Source organism: Canis lupus, chromosome 17 (assembly GCF_048164855.1).
Source record: "Canis lupus baileyi chromosome 17, mCanLup2.hap1, whole genome shotgun sequence".
Classification (NCBI taxonomy): domain Eukaryota; kingdom Metazoa; phylum Chordata; class Mammalia; order Carnivora; family Canidae; genus Canis; species Canis lupus.
In genome coordinates, this window is record NC_132854.1 from 12,229,640 (window position 1) to 12,236,256 (window position 6,617).

At 44.4% G+C, this 6,617-nt stretch overlaps 1 long non-coding RNA gene across 1 annotated transcript in view; it reads left to right on the forward strand.

Annotated features, from left to right (window-relative positions):
* Positions 1-6,381, forward strand: part of LOC140607900 (uncharacterized) — a 62,473-nt gene extending 56,092 nt beyond the window's left edge. The window contains exon 6 of the long non-coding RNA XR_012009813.1: positions 6,280-6,381. This is a non-coding gene — a long non-coding RNA (uncharacterized lncRNA). The remainder of the gene's footprint in view (positions 1-6,279) is intronic.
* The last annotated feature ends 236 nt before the right edge of the window (positions 6,382-6,617 follow it).

Below are 6,617 nucleotides of genomic sequence, written 5' to 3' on the forward strand. Positions count from 1 at the left end.
GATGGACTGTATGTTGGCGAATTGAATTTAAATTTTAAAAAAGGAAAAAAAGAGGCACGGTCAGAGATAAAAGAAGTTGATTTGCATGATGGCTGTGTAGCTGATTTTACTGTGCAGTGACCCAGGCAGTGTTCATGCCGCGCCAGGGGCCATGGCTTCTCAACATCCCCTGGGGGCCTGGGAGTTAGGTGCTATGGGGGGGAGGGGCAGGCACCAAATCAGGTTAAAGCATCAAAAAATGGAGAGATTCTCAGACTCTACCTGCTTGAGGGATGATTGACAAAGAGTAGACAGTGAAGAGGGAGGAGAATGGGGCAGCCCCGGTGGCGCAGCAGTTAAGCGCCGCCTTCGGCCCAGGGCATGATCCTGGAGTCCCGGGATCGAGTCCCACATGGGGCTCCCTGCGTGGAGCCTGCTTCTCCCTCTGCCTGTGTCTCTGCCTCTCTCTTTCTCTATGTCTATCATGAATAAACAAGTAAAAAAATTTTTTTTTTTTTTTTTTTTTTTTTAAGGAGGAGAATGAAGGGATTAAGGCCTCACTGAGGCTGAGAGAAGGGACAGTTTACAAAAGAAGAGGTGGTCAGATGATAATGCTAAATGTTGTACAGGTTAAATAGGATGAGCACTGTACCTGGGCAGACAGCAGCTATTCTCAGCCTGGACAGTTTGTCCCTCAGACCTGGGAGGATGGTGCTCCTGGCATCTCATGGGTAAGAGTCAGAGATGCTTGCTGAACATCTTGCAACGCACAGGGTGGCCCTTCCCACATCAAAGACTTGTTCTACCCCAAAAGTCAATCATGCAGGGATCCCTGGGTGGCGCAGCGGTTTAGCGCCTGCCCTTGGCCCAGGGCGCGATCCTGGAGACCCGGGATCGAATCCCACGTCGGGCTCCCGGTGCATGGAGCCTGCTTCTCCCTCTGCCTATGTCTCTGCCTCTCTCTCTCTCTGTGACTATCATAAAAAAAAAAAAAAAAAAAAAAAAAAAGTCAATCATGCAGAGGGAGAAACCCTCCTCATAGAGCAGCCCTGGTTCCTGGATTTTCTGGGATAAATCCATTTTCAAACATTGTATCAGAGCATATGTCTCAAACACGGGCTTAAAAGATGTGTTCCCTAGTGTCGGGAACCTTGAGGGGAACCATTCCTTGAATTTTACCCAGAGGGATGAAATCTGCATTCTACTTTATTTTGGATCATATATCCTATTGGCTGGCCTCTTCTCCACTCTCATTTTTTAAACTCTTAGACTGATGCTCCTGAATGATTCTTAAATCTTCCATCATCTCCAGGAACCATGCCTCATCCAGCTTTCTATCTTTGCACAAAAACTCTCACGCTCATACTTACACCCCCACACCACCCCCAGGCATGCACCATTTTGCACACATCCTTATCCCCCCACCTCCCACCCCCATGACATATCTAATTTCTCCTACTCATTGGATTGGTCTAGTTGTTGCCACTTCCCTGCTTCTCCTGCCCCATACTCTACATTCAGGAGCCATTGGTGTCCCACATAATCTAAGGTTTGAAAATTATGTGCCAGCCCTGACACCTTGATGAGAATTAGAGTTGACAGTTTTCTGGAAAACAAACAAAATTCATTCCTTCTCACCTGGTCCTTTATCTCTTCTCCCCATAGAACCTTTGCAATGAATTTCCAAATTGGTTAAAATCTACTTGACTAAATTTCATATTCTTCACTGGTGATTTTTCTCTTTCATTTCACAGGATTCTACTTTCCTGCTTTGGCTATGAGACCATAGGGTCAAATAGCAATTTTAAAAATGAAAGCATTACATTAAATAGCTCTCCCCCTCTTATGACACTCCATAGCACTTCATTTCCCCTCTTCCTCCACCCACCTGATTATATTGGCCAGAAAAGCGCCCCCACTTTTTGGCTCCAAGGCTTTATTCAGAGTTACTTTCATCCTGAGTTTTCCAGGGAATTAGGGGAAATAAGATGCTGGTGGCAGCAGGTCTATCATGCCCTGGCCAATGTGTCATGTGTATACACCCTGAGTCTCCTCTGGCTTGTGAGCCAGGCGAACTGAAAATCATAACTGTACTTTTTATAATCAGTTTGAGCACTGGCCAAAAGGATGGGCAGAGTTTCTTGGGGATTTTCTCATATGTTACGGTTTGCCAAAGTTACTCTCTTCCTTTGAAAATGCTCTAGAAAATGAAACAAGAATAAAAGTGGATTTTTCCTAACAGTTATTGATACATCAATCTGTTACTTTTAAGTTTGCTTCCTACTCCTCTCGCTAACACTTTAATGAGCTTGTGTTAATCAGATCAGTAAGGACTAAATTTTTAATGATGGATATTTTATCGCTGGTCTCCTAGTGGTCAGCTTTAATTTTTAATCTACTGGTTTATTTATTTAGACACTGGCTGTTTGATCATTTGTATATATTTGGTTTGTGACTCATTTCCTTAACTGGTTTCTTGTAAAATGCTGAAACACAAATAAAGGACAGTTATGTAATCAAATGATGGTTTGATAACAGATACAATGGGCATCGGCAATGAAATATGCATTCAGAGATGAGATAGCAAGAAAGGGAAAAAGTAGACTGAAAAAAAAAAAAAGCATGCAGAGCTTCAGGGACCTGTGGATAATAACTAACCATATAACATTCATGCCACTGGTGTCCCCAGCTTTTGACCAGTGAGAGACAGGACACCATGGGCAATCAGGAATTCTATTCCTTCCAGAAGCCTTTCTGAGATGCAATAGTTTATACCCTCTGTCCGAACACATTCTGCAAGGCCAGCCTTTCCCCCCATGATTTTCATGAAGCCGTGGCCAGTTCCACAGGAGCCCCTTAGTGATCACTCTCCCTCCCTCCAGCCTGGTCCCTGCTTCCTTCCCCCAGTGCTGTCTGGAGCCTGGAGAGCACACTCTCATCCACACTTTAGCACCAAAGGTTTGATCCTAATTTCTAGCAAACCCCTATCTTTTTTTTTAATATTTTATTTATTTATTCATGATAGACACAGAGAGAGAGAGAAACAGAGACGCAGACAGAGGGAGAAGCAGGCTCCATGCAGGGAGCCCAATGTGGGACTCCATCCCGGGTCTCCAGGATCACACCCCGGGCTGGAGACAGGTGCTTAAACCACTGAGCCACCCGGGCTGCCCAAACCCCTATCTTTTTATCCTTCTGGAATCCTGTTCTTTATATGTTAATATTCCCAGTCATGTCTTTTCAAGTTTTTAATTTTTCTCTCTCATGATTTCTGTTTCTTTATATATTTGCTCTTTTAAGCTTTTTTCTTTCTTTTCTTTTCCAGAGAAAGAGAGAGAGAGCATGCGGTGGGGAGTGGGAGAAGAGGGGGTGGGGAGGTGGAGAGAATCTTAAGTAGGTTTCATGCCCAGCCCAGAACCTGGCACAGGGACCCTGACATTGTCACCCAAGTCAAAACCAAGAGTTGGAAGGTATCCCTGGGTGGCTCAGTGGTTTAGCACCTGCCTTTGGCCCAGGGCGGGAGCATGGAGCCTGCTTCTCCCTCTGTCTGTGTCTCTGCCTCTCACTTTGTCTCTGTGTCTCTCATGAATAGATAAATAAAATCTTAAAAAAAAACAAAAAACAAAAACAAAACCAAGAGTCGGATACTTAACTGACTGAGCCACCCAGCTGGCCCTAAGCTTTTTTTCTATTTGCTTTCCCTACCACCAAGTTGGGTCTTAACTGTGACTATTTTATTGTTTATTTATTTATTTATTTATTTATTTATTTATTTATTTATTTGAGAGAGAGAGAGCATGAGCAGGGGGAGGAGCAGAGGGAGAGAGAGAGAGAGAGAGTATCAGGCAGCGCTGAGTGTGAAGCCTGATTTGGGGCTCAATCCCATGACCCCAAGATCAGGACCTAAGCCAAAATCAAGAATCAGCTTTCAACTGATTGTGCCACTCAGGTGCCCAACACTTACTATTTTATCTTTTATTTTTTACTTATTTATTTTAAAGATTTTATTTATTTATTCATGAGAGACAGACAGAGAGAGAGAGAGAGAGAGAGAGAGTGAGTGAGGCAGAGACACAGGCAGAGGGAGAAGCAGGCTCCATGCAGGGAGCCTGACATGGGACTCGATCCTGGGTCTCCAGGATCACGCCCTGAGCTGAAGGCGGCGCTAAGCCGCTGAGCCACCCAGGCTGCCCACTATTTTATCTTTTAATATTTTATTTAAAAATATTTTATTTTTATTATTTTTAAAGATTTTATTTTTTTTATTTATTTGAGCGATTGAGAGAGAGCAAGCACACAAGCAGGGGGAGCAGCAGAGGGAGAAGGAGAAGCAGGCTCCTGGTTGAGCAGGGAGTCAGATGTGGGGCTCGATCCCAGGACCTGAGATCACCAGTGGAAACCAAAAGTCCCACACTTACCCCATTGCACCACCCAGGTGCCCCTCCAGTGTCTCTTGACTTAGTTTATTTTTGTTGCCTGACAACCTGCTGTCCCTTCAACTAGCCCTGCGACTGCCAGACTTGCCAGACGTTACGGCCTGTTTGGATCGTCATGTATTACCTTCTCCTGCTGCCATGCCTCATGGTCTGCACAACGCCTGCGTACAACTTCTTTTCTGGACTCTGACAGTACTCTCTTGGCAGGTGATGCTCTGCCTGCTTGTGGGTCCCCTTCCTCCCAGCATCTGTCTTCGCCCCATGAGCATGTGTAGACTTCAGGTGCAGACCCCTCCTGGACTGTCCTGTCCCACCTACCCCACTCCTAAGCTCCCGTTCTGGTAGAAAGGATATGGAGTGCGGAGACTTCCCAGCAGGGCAGCTCCTCGGAGGTGGGGGTAGGGGGTGAGGGTGGGGAGCCTCATTTTGCACAGGCTCAACTATATTAAACTTTTAGTTGTTATGAAAAAAAAATCTGATTTTGCTCAATCATATTAGACTCTTAGTTGTTATAGGAAAAAAAATGTGATTTTTCACATTCTCGTTTTACCTCCCCAAATATATAATATCATTAAATTGCCCTTCACCAATGGCTTTTATATAGTTCATTAACCACAAAGTTTTGTTCTCTTATAAAACCATATTGGAAGGATTTGAGAGTCTGTAGCTGTGACGAAAACCCTGTGTTAGCCTGAGCACATGAGGAGAGTGGTCAGGAACATTTTCTTCCAGCTCTTCTCAGACAGCAGCTGAGGAGCCTTCAGCACATTCTTTTTTACACTTTGGTGACTCATTTCCTCACTTGTAACACATAAATCCTGATGCAGTGCCAGCCAACCATAAAACGGTGTTATGAAAATTCCAGTCATGGAGTAATTAAAACTTTATTTCATATATGATTTTGACACTATGCATGTAATAATACAATACTCTAGGGTTTGAATATCTTACATTATTTCTGGCTCTGCTTATTGTGACTAGAAACTGTGAACTCTATAGACCAGGATAAAAAAATCATTCCCTATACAGCATCCTGGACTGCAGTGTCCATAAAAGGCAATGTGCTGGCTCAAGAAATTGCATGATTTCATAACTAACCTGTGATCCTAGCTGCCCCCTTCACATCTGAAAGCACACTGGCACAGACAGGAGAAAAGTCTCTTTTTTCACATGCTTTCATCTTATAGCTCTTTTTCCAGGTCTTGTAGTTAAAAAAGATATTTATTTCTCCCTAGGTGTATTGTCACTCCAAGAAGAATCTTCATGGTCATATAGCGCAGCCTCTCCACTAATGCAGAAATGCCATCTACAAAATTGATGACCTGCCAAGATTAATTAATTAATTTGTGCATTGAGTGCTTACTGTGTGCTGGACATTGTGCCAGGCCTCCCTCCTTGGCAAAGACTGAGATAAACATTCAAGTACAGGGCAGCCCGGGTGGCTCAGCAGTTTAGCGCCGCCTTCAGCTCAGGGCGTGATCCTGGAGACCCAGGATCGAGTCCCATGTCAGGCTCCCTGCATGGAGCCTGCTTCTCCCTCTGCCTGTGTCTCTGCCTCTCTCTCTCTCTCTCCCTCTCTCTGTGTATGTGTGTCTCTCATGAATAAATAAGTAAAATCATAAAAAAAAATTTCAAGTACAAGTAGTTTATTTGAGAGAGAGGATCTTAGGAGATACAAGACATGGTACATGTGTGACAGGGAAGGGGAGGAAGGTGACAAAGCATCCATTTCCAAGCAAGTTACCACTGTGGGCAAATAGAGCTCAGTTCCACCAGGGAACTTTGAAAACATGGCTCAGAATGAACCAAGGAGCAAGGGAGCTGGGATATTTATTCGCCTGTTCTCTATTTGTCATCGTCTCAGGGTAATTTCAGGAGAATTAATCATCCAACACTTCTGACTTTCCTGTGCATACTTCCCAAGGCCAGAAAAAACCTTCAAGTGGATATTTTCAGGAGTCAGTGGTAAGTAGCCCTTGACTTTGGAAGTGAATGCCGAGGGGTTTGTTGTGGAGGACATCCATAGCTTCTGTGACATACAGGAAGACAGAATTAAGATCCCCTCTTTATCTTTATCTCCCTGCTTTTGACCCAAAGGAGGGAACACTCCTTGGAACCCAGTTCAGGGTAGGGAGGGTTCCAAGAATAATGGACGTGACAAGTCTGAGGGAACATGTGCAAACCCTGAGTCAAATTGTGGTG